This window comes from Cydia pomonella, chromosome 1, assembly GCF_033807575.1.
Source record: "Cydia pomonella isolate Wapato2018A chromosome 1, ilCydPomo1, whole genome shotgun sequence".
Lineage (NCBI taxonomy): Eukaryota > Metazoa > Arthropoda > Insecta > Lepidoptera > Tortricidae > Cydia > Cydia pomonella.
This window is the reverse complement of record NC_084703.1, coordinates 39257733-39273463: the sequence shown is the minus strand read 5'-3', so window position 1 is coordinate 39273463 and position 15731 is coordinate 39257733. Positions and strand designations below refer to the sequence as shown.

At 36.0% G+C, this 15731-nt stretch overlaps 1 long non-coding RNA gene across 1 annotated transcript; it reads left to right on the top strand.

Annotated features, from left to right (window-relative positions):
• Positions 1-3817: 3817 nt before the first annotated feature.
• On the top strand, positions 3818-11255 carry LOC133522625 (uncharacterized). The gene is made up of 2 exons (XR_009800096.1): positions 3818-7687; positions 11079-11255. It is a non-coding gene; the product is annotated as an uncharacterized LOC133522625 (long non-coding RNA).
• Positions 11256-15731: the final 4476 nt, after the last annotated feature.

The following is a 15731-nucleotide window of genomic DNA, read 5'->3' as shown; positions in this document are numbered from 1 at the left end:
TACATATCGATTCGAATAAAAGTTAGACGTAAGCGTTTTTTAGTAAAGAGGAAATGTCAATAAGAAGGTAGTTCAAGGTTATAATAATGATTCACCTTTATTAATACCTGTCTCATCGTGGAGCTTCACGGTTTCTTGATCCCATGGAAGTGACTTGGCGACTAAAGGGATGTTGACTGTATTTAAAATAAATTACCCACCAAAAACATTTTCATGTAAAATGTTGCCAAGACGAAATCATACGGCTCGCACTGTCAAAAATGTATCAGATCTCATGTAGAGCCAAGCTTCTAATCCTACAAGCTCTAACTTCACAAACTCTACTCCTTAGCAAAATATGTGGCTTGGCTGTTGCAGTTCCGTTACTACAAGAACGATTGTTTAACAAAAAAGTAATTAATAGTAATAAGGTTTTTCACCTTACGCCCATGTGACGGTAGCGGCATGTGGTTTTGTCTTGGCAACATTTATATGTAATTTATTTACATTTATTTATAAATTCTAAGATTTAGATTTTTGTTGTTTTTTGTGTTTTAATACTAGCTTGTTGTTGTTGTCCTAAAGCAACCCAGAGGTGCAAAGGGCCTTCACAAGTTCGCGCCACGCCTTTCTATCTTCAGCTTGCCTTCTGGCCTCGCCCCAGCTCAATCCGACCGCTCGTAGCTCTCTTAGGACGGACCGTTGACAGGAGTGTACAGGGCGCCCGGAGCCACGGTTTCCGTCCGGCGGTTTCCAAGCGAAAGCTATGGTAGCGTTATTCGTTTCCCCTCTTCGAATAGTATGTCCTATCCGTGTCCATTTCTGTGTCGTGATTTCTTCGTCAATGGGTGTTTGCCGGCATATATTCCATAGGTCTTCATTTCGAATGGTTTTTGGCCAGAGAAGGAAAACGATACTAATACTAGCTTACATACTAAATTTAAGCTTTCTAGGACTTGAGAAAGAAACCTAGAATTTTGATGATCATCAGTAAGTCGGTGAGTGAGTGAGTGAGTGACGAAATCGTTTTGTTTAGATATCAATAAAAACTAAAGTATAAGAGCTAAGGAATTGAAACTTCATGGGTTTTATAAGCGTACTATGAACATCATATAATAAATAAATTATAAATATTATAGGACATTATTACACAAATTGACTAAGCCCCACGGTAAGCTCAAGAAGGCTTGTGTTGCGGGTACTCAGACAACGACATATATAATATCAGTATAAATACTTAAAAGAATCAAAAAGAAAAACATATATTAAGAAAAGTAATTAAATGTCGGGCACAATAAAAATAAACTAACGTATCTATTAAATAAAACTAAATTAAAACTAAAAACTAATACTAAATAAAATTAAAATATGTGTAAAAAATTTGGCCCCTTTGGCATGGTGCCGAGGATGCTGACAGCGTTTCCCCGCTGTATAGCGATGCTAATACGTTGTGCGAGAAAGCTGCCAGCTCTTCGGTCACCTGTGAAGTCGACCAGCCTTTTAGATAGTTCTTTAAAAAGTTGTAGAGCATTAGGCCCCAAATGGCATAAAAATGTATTCGGGACCGAGACCCCTGTACTTTTGTATTTTAAGCTTTTCGGCCCCTTTAGCCGCGGCACTCGCACTGTTACTGGTTCCGGTGAGGTGGGAAGGGGCTAGTGTGTCTACACAGGTTGCGTCCCCCACCAGCACCCTTCCCAAACTCCAGGGAATCAGGGACATACCGTCCGGTCTCTTGCCGTCGTCTCTGGCTACGCCAGTTGGCTCCAGTAGAGCTGGCACGCTTGACGGATGCAAGAGACCGGCGGATTATGTCATTCAGTGCGGCGTGCCTGGAAAAGCGGCCAGCACTTTTTTGACAGGATAACCCGTGGTGTCCTAATTCGTCGACTTCACTACCGCAGGGGCACCTGTGTGGAGCACAGATGCGAACTCCAAGCCGAAGACAGGTCGCGATCAATACTTAAATACATAGAAAACACCCATGACTCGGGAAAAAAAGTCCGTGTTCATCACACAAATAAATGCTCTTACCGGGATTTGAACCCAGAACCATTGGCTTAATAGGCAGGGTTACTACCCACTAGGCTAGACCGGTCGTCAAATATCCTGAGAATTTTGTTTATCTGGTATTATCCAAACCCGTATAATTTGAGTTTGGGCTTCAAAAAACGACGAAGCGCTTCGAGACAAGGTGCAAGTGCAGTGCTCTTGCACTTCGCTTGGCTCGTCTTGGCGGGGGTACTAACGAGCCCCCAAATTTCACAAGATGCATGACATAAAGCACCAGAATATTAATAGAAAACGTAGATAGCAGTTATTGTTAGACACAATTTCTATTTTATAAATCGTATCGAACTATAGGGTTCAAATTGATCCATACTGAAACCGAGACGATCTGCGACTCCTCGACTACTCCTACTTTCGATCATACTTATATATGTTTAAAGTCCCCTGTGCGTGCGCTAAAAATAATCATATTGATATAGTGCTTTTTTTTTTTTCTATTTATTATTTAGGTGTGATATTTTGCTTACTTTCTTAAATTATATTACCTAGGTACATAATGAAACTAAGCTAAATAAAATAAAAAAAACAGTGTCGGCACGAAAACACGGTTACGAGTACAAACATGACTGGTAAGATTTCGATAAATTCCTACCAAGGTAGACTTCAGAAAACACGCACCTACACTAAAAGTGTAACTACTCCCGAGTTGTAACTTGTAATATGAATTTACGAGTACTATCTGCTGGACCTTGCAATATTTCCACGTAATTTGCTTGGCGTTTGAGTTACGTGTGTGTATACTTACACACATAACTGGTGACCGATGCGCGTTGGCTCATCTACTAGCCTAATGTAGTGAATGCGCCCAGGTAACATTTTGAATTTGGAGCTTATTGTTTGTATTGTTACCTAGTCAAAGTTTTGCCACTGAGTTGGCGTCATAAAATCGTCAGTATCTCAGAGTGGCATTGACATTGAACTAAGATCAAGTTTATTATAATAAGCTGACGACACGTAAATATTTCTTGACTATTATTACACCAAAGTTTGAATAAAAAACCAATAACACGGGACAATAACTTAATTTTTTTTTGTTTAATCATTATTGAAATTATGAAACTCTAGATAATAATATTAGGATATACATACTTGATTAGTATTTAAATCCATTGACATCAGTGTTATCAAACTAGTGTGCCTTATCAGTTTTATTTCTAAATGTGCGTACTCGAACTGATATCAATAATATAGATAAAATCAATTCTTAATTAACACTGAGTTACTAGTTTGAATTAAATTACGATTGAGCTATGATTATTTTTTCACTTCAATTTTTTGTCTTTAAATAAGTTAAAATAAAACTACAGTATGGACCGTTTAAATACGTAGTGATTGTGGTACCAACTGTCTCGTTTTTTTATAAACTTAAAAATTTTGTAGTCTTATGTTAGTAATATGAGGTCGATTTTTTTATCACTGACTAAACTCTTTGACGGATGAATACATGCAGGTAAAACTGAATAGCTTTTACCATGGGGCAACCCTGAAATCGCGAAAAAAAAAATCTGCCGTCTCATACATTTCGGTGAAACAGAGTCAATGTTGTCTATAGAATATTTTTTCGCAATTTCGTAGTTGGCCCCATGTAGTAAAAGTTGTTCAGTATGACCTATATGTTCACCCCTCAGAGTTTGGTCAGTGATAACAAAAGCAATCGGTATATTCAGCCCCGCTATTTTTTTTAAATATGTCGGGACAATGGAGTGTAGAGTCGAAGCCAACACGTTGAGGCCCTTTTGACACTACAGTTTAGTACACTTGCCCGTGATATGGGACGCACGCAGAGACAGCACCCACCAGGGTGTCAGAACTGTTAAGAGAGTTGACGGCCCGATCCGAAGAATGATTAAGACACGTTTAAGATCTTGTGAAAATCTTTAAAAGACCGATAACTAAACGACATGTCAAATTGACGTTTATTTCGATTCCGCTGTAATCTCAATAATATCTATCCACGATATTTCTAACGTCAAAGTGACATTGGTTTGCTGAATTGAGCTGCTTCTCTCAATTATACGACATACAAACGATATCAAAATGAGAATGTATCTAAACCAGAACTTATCGTAATCTTCGAATCGGGCCGTGAATCTAAAATAAAGCAAGGGACTGAATACTATGGGATAAAAAAGTTTATTGTCAAAAAATCATTATTGATACAAGCTTTTATAGTTAACTGTACTTTTCTTTGAATAGGCAACTAGAACTCAGCGAGACAATTCTAATACTCGTACACCCAAATGAAATTAGGTTTAGGTTGGTCACAGAGTACTTATGGCCACCTCCTGTGTCCATCATCAGATCAGCTCGATGGTACCATAATATTGCATTGTCACTAGGGTGACTACATCTCATTTTTGGTTTAAATCTTTATACCTGTGTCATTCTGATGTTATTCGATTATTATAATAACGAAAGAAAAGGAGATAGTCGTTCGTACTTTGGCTTCATTTTTATCGAGACTGACGCGGGCGCTGTCTCGGTCAATTTCTTTGATAAAATGAGTGACGTTCAAGCCGAATTACTGTCGCGATTAGAACGTTAAGCACGTCATTTTATCAAATTGATAGTGACCGCGCCCGCTACAACGCCTCTGCAGTAATGCCGCAACAGTAATGCAGCTCAAACGAAATGAAATTTATTCTTGATAAGATACAGAGTTACACGTCCCTACATTTTGAAAAATGTATTTTTTATCACGATATTAATAATACAGGACACCTGCAATAATTAACGGGGTGAATATATAGGTCATACTGAGTAACTTTTACTACGAGACTAAGCCCTATATCGTGAAAAAAAAAATTGGCTGTTTCATACATTTTGGCTGTCTGACCTTGACATTTTCTATGGGAGATTAAAAAATTCGCGATTTCAAGGTTGGTCCCATATCAAAAGTTGCTCAGCATGACCTATATATTCAGCCGTAAATTATTGCAGGTGACTAAATAAACACCCTGTATTATTAATATCGTGATAAAAAATACACTCAACGTATGCAAGGATCATATCGACAATTGACTCGCAGTAAAAATTAAAGTCATCGCGGGCTTAAACGGCCCGCTCCGAAACGGCCTTTCCATACAAACGTAGTCCCCATTTTGTCTCTAGATATTAACATTATTGAAAATATTTTTACACAATTTGATGTGTTTTAATCATAGCTATGCCCGACCGTTTGATTTTTTTGATTTATTTAATATTATAAGAGTTAGGAGCAATTAAAAATTTGTGTGTAACCTATGACTAATATATATAAAATTTAAAAAAATATTTTCCATAATGTCAATATCCAGGGAGGAAAATGAGGACTACGTTTGTATGGAGAATCAATCGTCCTCTTTTCTCTTAACGTGCACTAGGTTCAGGGAGCGGAGTTTTTGAAAAGTCGTAAGGCTTATTTAGAACACAATACGGCTGCCAAAATTTTTACTAACAATCATGAGGCCTTTTTCAAGGGACACTATCGATTCAAATCCTGAGTTTTTCACTTTCGCTTTCGTATTTCAATGAAAAACAAAATCACAAAGGTCTAAAATGCACTTTAAAAATTTGTAACAAATTTTGCACAAAGGCTAAAAATTGCTTCTAAAAATCGACAATATCATGTTTGAGGGACCTTGTCGATTACTTTTATTTTTATTTAAATGTACAAAAACTTAAAATTCAAAAACATGATATTCGCGCTCCCGGGCACACACACCCATCTCATTCACGCTTACGCTCAGCAAGAGTGAGAGAAGAACAAGCACTTATTGGGCCTTAATACAGAAATTGAACGCCATCATAATTGAAATGCGAGAATCTGTACATTCTTGTGATTTGTTACACACTTTTATTTTTGGGGGTGAAAACCTTTTTTTTCGCTCGTTATTCATAATTGTGGTCAACCTTTTTTCTATATTTGATTATTCATGGTAAACATTAAATATAGTTCAATAAATGTTAGTAAGTACAAAATTAAACAGGTTAAAAAAAAATTAAAATTATGACATTAAAAGACTTTTGTGTATATTAAAACGTATTAATTGTTTTAAAATAAGCATCGCAGAATTTTGAGAGCTGTTTTTCTGGACCACCATCTATATTAGTGAGCATAAAAACGGTAGCCCTCATTGAGAACTGTTATACACTCATAATTATTTTGCTTACCAGGTAAAGCTAAAATGTAGGTGAAGCATTGACAGCAATTTTACTGTATAAAAAATCGAATAATAGAAAAAACAACAAAAACACTCGTAATTTACTCTTTAATTATATTTAGGTCTAATAATATTCTAAATCTTTTAGTGTGTAAGTTTGTGTAGTGTATTTTGGTGGAATAAACCGTTTGGGTTGAATCCAGAGTTTTTTTCAAAACTCCAACGGAGGCTGTGCCCTATTACAGAACGTTCTTCTTTTGAAATTTGCAAGTTGGTTGAAAAAGAGATAGTAATAACAAGCGTTGCCAGGTGCCAGCTCGTCCTTAAGGCACATTTTTACTGGAGAACAAACCTCTATATATTTACTATGTATGGAAGAATAAAAAAATGCATAATTCGACCTTAGTTCATATTATGACCTCAGGAATGAGTAGTGATCAATTCGGGACAGGGCTATGCGTCGTTATTCTGTGACACAGCCATTGTGAGTCGCTTCTAAATCGGCAATTTGCATTGATAAGTTGTATTGGTTAATGACCCAATAATACACGAAGTTTTTTTGATAAATAATGATATCGGTGTCTTTGTGGTAAGCACAAAGTTCATAGCTGGTTATGTAGATAAGAGGTAGGTCTGTTGTTTGGCCAATCGGTCATAATTTACTAATTGCGTGTATTCTTTATCTTGTGTGTTTATATTATTATAAGTTATAACCTACCAACATAAGTATAATGTATACTATTGTATACAGTATTTTTAATACCCGACTATGGCGAAGCAAATTGAGGGTTAATTATTTAGATCAGTATTTATGTATGTATGAATGTTTATAAGTATATAGTAAATGTGTATTTTAGCTGCGCGCATAAACATCAGGTAATGGAATTGGTAAATTTAAGCTTACATCAATTGAAGTACCTGAAGGATGTTAATAGGAACCTCTTTTCTAAGCTTATGCTGTCTGTCTGTGCTGTGCTTGCATCTTGAGTCAATGTGTACAAATAAGCTACGTTGGTTAATCAAGAGAACAGGCTGAACGCTCGTGCGTCCCCCGCTAATGCCGAGGTGTAGACATAAAAGTTTTACGCATTAGTTTCCTAACTCATAAAACAGAGCCACGGGAAACAAAATGAAAGGAAATGTGGTGATCTTAAAATTTTTCTATCTCCGATTTTTTTGCACTGTGTGCAAATATTTGCTTTATTCTTTTTCCGCGTTATGTAAGACAAATGCAGATTAATCTCCAAACATTAATTAACGTGCGGTGTAAAAATTAATGGCGTGCTCAAAAATTTCATATCGATTTCCCAATAACCCATTATAACTGAGTAAAATGTCAAGTATAGTGGCCTTCTTGACTTGTGCTGCTTTTTTTTGGGCAAGTAGCGTATTTTCCTTGAGTAATTACACTATGAGATATCCCGAACTCTTCAGACATTACGTTAATACTCGTTTATCCGAACGAGGGAGAGAAGTGTTCATGGACTTTTCAAATAGTATGTATACAAATTCAAGGACAATATTTTTGTTATCTCTAGAAGCGTTGACGGCCTTCATAAGCATTCTATCAGGTTTTAGCAGCGGTCGGGGGGCGTGCTCTGATTGTAATAGCAGGTTATGAATTTGATTGTTTTTTTTAATACCACGTCGGTGGCAAAAAAGCATACGGTCCGTCTGATGGTAAGCAGTCACCTATGGACCAGTATGGGTCAGTAACCTATGGACGTCTGCAACCGATGTTGCCGACCCTTTAAAACTATTTGTTGTAAATATGATCAAGGGACCAATTATTGTCGAAAATAATCGCATTCGACAAAATTTTACGACTATTTTCGCATGAACTTTATAAATACTTACGTATTTTTGACTTCACTCGAAAGACCGCCTTGACTTTTGACTTTACTCGAAAGAGTGGAGGGAACCAGATCGCGCGGAAGTTACCTTTGCGCTGGACTGACCAAATATTATCCGCAATTGGCAACCGTGTATTTGACTATGCCAGACAGTCTACCAACAGGGAGAGATGGCGGGAGATCGTGCGAAGACCTGTGTCCGCCTCTACTAACGTTTCTGAATGTAGAAATGTCACTTGATACTAACAGATCATATCCATAACAAATCCAGATCAAGTTCATAACCTGTTATTACAATAAGAATACGCATCTCTGGCAGGCTCCTCTTCATTTCATTGCAACTTACTGTGCGGCTATTGTTTCTCTACAGTTCATCATAATAATGAGTCTCAAAAGCCGTCTTGCTACCGTTGCTATACTCAGGACTAGGGATGAAAATTTCGGAGAAAATCAAATTTTTTTTTCGGAAAAATTTAGTTTTTTTCGGTTTTTTCCTGTTTTATTCAGAAAAATTAAATACGTCATACACAATGCCACTGACGAGTGATGAGCTTAACCTTCCTGTTTAAATTCCCAATGATATGTAAATACAGAAGTTTAAAAAATTTTTTTTTCGGTTATTCGGTTTTTGAAAATTACATTGTTTTTTCGAAAGAAAGCTAAAAAAAAGAGTTGTTTGGAAATTTGTCCGTATTTTTCCGGGTTTTTTCAACGCTACTCAGGACAAGAATCAGACAAAAGTACGGCGAAGCGACTAGTCGGTACTAATAGACCGATAGTTTGTCGGGCACTTTTAAGATAAGCGTAATATATAGATATATATATTTATAGATTTAGGTAAGGGCATATCTAGAGACGCAACGCACATGAACACAACAAAAGTTCATACTTTTACTGTGTTTGTGTACATTGCTCTGCTCTCATACAAACGTAGTCTTAATTTTCTTCTGTAGATATTGTCATTATGGAAAATATGTTTACATAATTTGATGCAAATCAACCGCAGCTATGCCCTTCATTTGATTTTTGATTAAGAGTTAAAAGCTCCTAAATTTTATAATATTGAAAAAAAAAACTAACTAAGATCATAGCTTTGATGGATATATATCAAATTGTGCCAGAATATTTTTTTGTAATGTTAGTATCCAGAGAGGAGAATGGGGACTACGTTTGTATGGAAAGGCGGTTTCGCGCGGCGGTCCACTTTTGTCTTAAGACGTAAGTCCCCTTACGACCGCCCCGTCGCGCTTTACAATAACTTACCCACTGAATTTAAAACTATTACTAACAGTAAAATTATCAATGCAAGACTCAAGAGTTATATTTTTAAAAAGTCGTACTATTGTGTAACCGACTTTATAGACGATAGCTGTACTTAATTATAGTTTATTTTAATTTTTACTGAGTTTATGTTTTTACTGTGTACATATGATTGTATTAAGTATTCTAGTAGGATACCAAAGTGACAATATTGTTATTTATTGTTGACATATCTTAGTAAATTTTAAATTTCGTAATATTTTTTTATTATAATTGACATTTTATTTGCTTGATTGATATTTAAATCTTATTGACATAATGCAAATTTCCAGTTAAAGTTATACATATTTTCTTTAATATTTTAATTAATATCATCATCTTGGGATTACTAATTAAGCTTTAATTTCTGAAATATAATGTAATGATTTATTTTTAATTTTAAGCTATGTTTAACACAATATTTTATTGTTATGAATGAATAAATGAAATGAAATGAATCTTATCGACGTATGGTTTTGACGATATTTAGAGAATCGAATACTTCTTCTAACTGTTAAAACAGTCTCTTCTTGCTGAGATATTACATTGTATTTAAAGTCAATTGAGCTTTTCATTGCAGATTTATTCAAAAGCAAAATGCTTCACTACTAATTCACTGGTTTAGTGACCCAAAAAGGATCTTGGCCTCTGACAAACACCACTCTGCCACTATTCTGTGCCACTTCGCGCCAGGTGAGCAATCCGAGGGCGAACAAGTCTATTCGGGCTTCGTCACTCCAGCAGTACCTGGGACGACCAGATAGACTTTCTCCACCCGGGTGCCCTACATATGCTCTTCTCACAGCTAGATCCCCTTTCATTTTCTCCAGGTGACCGAGCGAGCGAGTGCTTTAATCTCGCCAATTGCATTGGGTGGCTCAACCAGCTTCTCTAGCTCCCTATTTTAAATGCAGAATGCTAAAACCTAGTTATCATAGCTGCTAAACTACTTCATCTAGTTCCGCTCTCGTTCTCCATACAAGAGTTCTGCTTTTGCCACAGTTTTAGTTTTGTTCGCATTAAAAAAATATTCGTACGCTACCAATAATGAAAGTTACTTTTATGGAGCTAATATAAGGCGATACGCATAAGATTATCCTTGAATATTAAAGAAAATTAGGGAGTAGACGTTAAAATGTATTCAAATAAAAAAACTCAATCGACAACGTCGTTATCAATCTGACTTTCAACGGTTTTCAAATTGTTTTCTTAAGAAATGTAGCGATATTTTATGTCAAAAATGGTATTCGAATTATTCGGTTTATCGGGATATAAACCTAGTAATGAAATGAAATGAAAGCATTTATTTCGGACAAAAACATCCATTCTATTCGGGCTTCGTCACTCCAGGTAATTATACGGGTAGTAAAAGTGAACGGATATCCGGATGCAAGCCCTAGTAACAATAGTATCCTGAAAACGTTGGCAGGTAAATAGGATGGATGCACCATTACTCAAGCATTGGAATAGTCTGCATGTTGCAGCAACAGATGTGGAGAAATAGTGCTTCTACATTGCCTAGACTTTATGTTTTTTTATTATATTATTATTTATGTACTACTTTTTGGGTTGTTTATGTTAATGTATCATGTGTGTATCAAATTATAAGTAAATTGTATGTCACTAACCTAAATTAATTTTAAGATTTGTTATACTGTACTAACACTATATGGATCTCCCAAGATTCGTAATAAATAAATAATTTAAATTGAAATTACCTAACACTATTTTTCAGCCATATCATGCAAACAAAAGGGTGGCTATTGTATTTCCAGAGCGAATTGTTTATTAGAGAAAAAAATGTACTTCACCGGAGCCTGCAACACTGGTGATAAAGTATGTTGCTACGAGGACGAAGGATGGAAATGAAAACATCTATTGTGTTGCTTTGACTAAATCAGCATTTGTTGAATCCATCCAGTTTTACTTACTTATCCTTTAACACAACTTTCGAAGCAACTCTAAGTGGACGTCCAGTAAGGCTAAGATGGTCGGCTCTTTATCATTTGTCACCATACCTGTCCCGTTCTAACAAGGATATAAGTGCGAAAGTGACGGGCATAGTGACAAGTGATAAAAATGGAACCATGATGCCGCCGCAGACGAGACAATGTGATCGGAAAAAAATGCATTTTTGCGTCCACTCTAGGGTTGCTAACTTTGGTGCACATATTTGCAGTACATTTGCGATTAAATTGCGGGACTTGGGTATAAAATGCGGGATTCCTTCACTCAGCCGAACTGGGTAAGTTATATTGGCCGTTGACGTAGGCATGGCAAATTAAACCAGGTTAAGACTTCCATAACGTCAGTATCCAGGGAGGAAAATGAGGACTAAATTTATATGGAGAATCGATCGTCCTCTTTCCTCTTAACTTTCTAAACAGGGGGCAGGCTAGTGCCTAGCGTGTGAGTACTGAGTGAGCGCACGATGTTCTCGCGCGTACTCGCATCGCGAACATTGAGGTAAATACAATTAAAAATCATGGGCCCTCAAATTACTCTCATTTCCAACTGAAAGTTCGTTTCAGTGCTTATAATCTAGTTTAGCCTGAAAACGAAACTGAGAAACGAGAAAACGAGATAATATAAATATATTTAAATAAAATTAATTATTTCTAAATTATTTTTTTCACGTAATAGGTACTTATTCATTAAATTTTATATTTAGTTAATTTTAATGTAAGGACTGGCTGTAGCGGTGAAAGCCTCCTCCATATCCATGTCCATCCTGGACTGGCCTTAATACAGGGTGTTTATTTAGTCACCTGCAATAATTTACGGAAGGAATGTATAGGTTATAATGAACAACTTTTACTATGGGTCCAACACAGCCATCGCGTAAAAGAATTTGCTGTTATGCTATACATTTAGGCTGTCTGAAATTGACATTTTCTATGGGAGAGTAAATTATTTTTCGCGTGTTGGTCCCATAGTAAAAGTTGCTCAGAATGACCTATATATTTACCCCCGTAATTTCCCCCTGTATGTATTGCCTTATACGTAATACTTTAGAGAACTGCTTATAATTTATTCAACTAAGTAATCGCGTGCTGCCGCCATAGGTAGCCATGTGATTGATTAAGTTATTAGAGGTTACTATACGGAATATTCTCGCACGAGTTCTCGAGAACGGTATTACTATCTACAGGTTTCAATGTCCGTTATTGGTAAGGCTGTACGGTTGTCAGTTTGTACTAAAAAAATAAGGCTGATTTATTTTATTCGATGTTCCACACGTACGAGTTCCCGGATCTGAATTATCTCTTTGAGCATTTACGATAAGGCGGATGACCAGACTAAAATCCGGATCCAACATATCTTTAATTCAGATTAAATTTGAAACGCATAGTAGTGAAACATAATTAAAAAAAAAAGTCTAATAGCATGTCGGGTTATGCTCAGAGTAGGGTTCCGTAGTTACTTGTCCGTCAGAATAAGCTACCTTGAACAGGGGCTACTAGGGAGTGCGTAACAAGCAAAAGTGAGTATACCTTCTCAACACTTGTATGTCTTTGAAGAAGGGAAGACTTTTTGCGAAAACTCAAAAACGGCTTAACGATAACACGCTCGCTATAGTTTTAACTAAAGGCCTTTGTGTAGGTAATTATAATAACAATCCGAATACACGGGTAGTACGGTTACACGGACCTTAATTACACGGGGCCTAATTACACGTTCCGAACTGGTCACAAATCCGGTTTCGTGTAACACAAGAACAGGGGCCCGGCGACTGGTACACGAAACCCGGACACGACCGCGAGCCCGAGTCTTGACTAAACTTTACTGTCATGATTTTTAGGGTTCCGTTTCAAAAAGGTAAGGACATAAGGAACCCCTATGGTGCAACTCTGTCCGTCCATTTGTCTGTCACCTTGCTAAATATCTCGAGAACTACTTAAGCTATCGATATGAAATTTGGAATAACGCTAACCCTAATGTGTCTACATTGAAAGTGTAATTGTTTCCTTTTATTTTTATTAACTATGGAAGATGCTCAATATAAAACGGGGGCAAAATTTCAATGCAAGTTCATTTCAAGTCTAGTTACTGGGTCTAATGGGGTATCATTTGAAACAAGTAATATTGTACATTCCAAAAAGTATTTTTTTTCACAGTGAAAAATGTTTTTAATTATGAAGCAAAATGTGAAAAACAAACCATTACCCCCTTTATCTCCGAAGTTAACTAACGAAAAATTACCAAATTATTACATAACTAAATATTACAAGAAAAATATAATCACACCTACATCTTGATAACTGTTTTTAATTATCAAAAAACTTTTTAACCCCGTTGGGTGGTTATTATATTTCAAATTTCTATGAGATTACAATAAATTACAATTTTCGAAATCGGTTTACATGATAAAGAATTATCCCTGAAAAACCAACATACATACAGGTCGCGCAAATTAGTTAGCCAATGTACCGATAGATGGCGCTGTACACAAATATGCTTAGTAAACTTCTGATCAAAAATCTTTCGTGATTAAAGTAACATAAGAAAATTGTAAGTTTGTACGTAATACTCGGTGAGTGAAAATGAGAACGAACTCGCACTTGATCGGTTTTTTAATAGTTTTTTTCTTTTTGTACGATTATTTCCGAAAATATTCATTTTACCAAAAAAAATGTTCTAAAACGTAGATATATAGATAATATGTATACACGACTTTATTGGCCGTATATTAAGGTAATATGCGAGTACGAGCGAGATGCATATATAAAGTAAGTTTCGCACACGCTAGCGAATATGTCAGTGTCAAACTGGTGGTAGCATTGCAGGTTCAAAGCCCTTTCTAGAGATTTCGCATGAATGACAAATAATGTCAACATAACTTGCAGGAGACATTGACAGCCACGGAGATTAAAGTTATAAATAAAACACGATTAAAATAACGAAAAGGTAAGATCAGTCAAACTTCAAGTAAGTTTCAACAACAACAACAGTCAACAAAAAATCAAACTGCCAAGTACTTAGTATTTTTTTAATCTACTACAGCGCAGCAGTATTCAAAAAATAATAAACGTTTTTTGAAAACTATAGACAGTAGCTATTCTAATTTTGGGTAAGAATAGTCACAAAAGTGCTAGGCGTTATATATTGAATTATTAAAATAAGATGTTCTTTTACTGTACATTAAGAATTATATGCAAACGTTACATAACTAGGAGCCTGATTCAATTTAATTTCTTGTCCCGTAACTGTTAATTAACGGATATATGATCAGGCAGCTGTCGAAATTATTGTATTACTCGTACAAAATTGGATTCTGTCTGGTATTGCAAAATTTTATGAAATACATTATGTTTTCTGCGTAACTGCGTAAAATACTACTTTAATAAATCTTTTGACGATCGATTTAAAACTAATTTTACGGGTAAACACACATATTTTAAGTCATGCGCGTGGCATGTTGAGGCCGAAATGACCGCTGCTCGTTAGTGCTTGGAAATAGAGAACTAGGGCTCCCTGAAACATGTCGTGCGAGTGACTAAAATTACATTAGTTAAACCGTCAAATTAATCTTTAGATGACTTTAAATATGTAATTGAATATCCTCGCAAAGCAACAAACATTAAGAGTACTATTGAAACCTTTTGAAATAGGAAAGTAGACGACCGCATGCGACTGCTTCTAAGGTATGTCGGGGTAAATGCGGAAAAAAGCGATAAAAAAGGGTTTATTTCTTTTCAGGTTGTACGAGTATAATGTTATGCCCTCTAGTATGTACTTACTGCTAAGAAAAAAGTAGTCTCGTGCTTTTGATTCCCTTGCTACGCCCTAGATTTTAAATTAGATTCACAAGACGATAGATTATTTCTCTTGCACGGGACTCAAAGTAAGCACTCGAAGAAATATTGATCCCATCAATAACATTTTCATGTAAAATGTTGCCAAGACGAAACCATAAGGCTCGCAGTGTCAAAAAGTTATCAGATCTCTTGTAGAGCCAAGCTTCTAACTCTACAAGTCCTAACTTCACAAACTTTACACCTTAGTCAAAATATGTGGCTTGGCCGTCTCGTTACTACAAGAAGTATAGTATAATAAAAAATAATGAATAGTGAATAAATTTTTCACCCCACGCCCAGGTGACGGTAGCCAGTGCCAGCCTTATGGTTTCGTCTTGGCAATATTTTACATGAAAATGTTTTTGATGGGATTTCACTTCTTTTTGTTAGTTGCTCATGACAATCTTCCATAGCCAAATTTAAACGGTTGGAGGTGATTTAATATTAAAAAATTCTGAATATCTGGTGTCATATTTTATACAATCTGCTTTTTTTACTAATTCCCCATACAAACTTCAATCACTCCCCCCCCTAACGCCCTTTTGTTCCCCTTTTCACCCTTACGGGGTGATTTTAAGGTTAAAAAATAT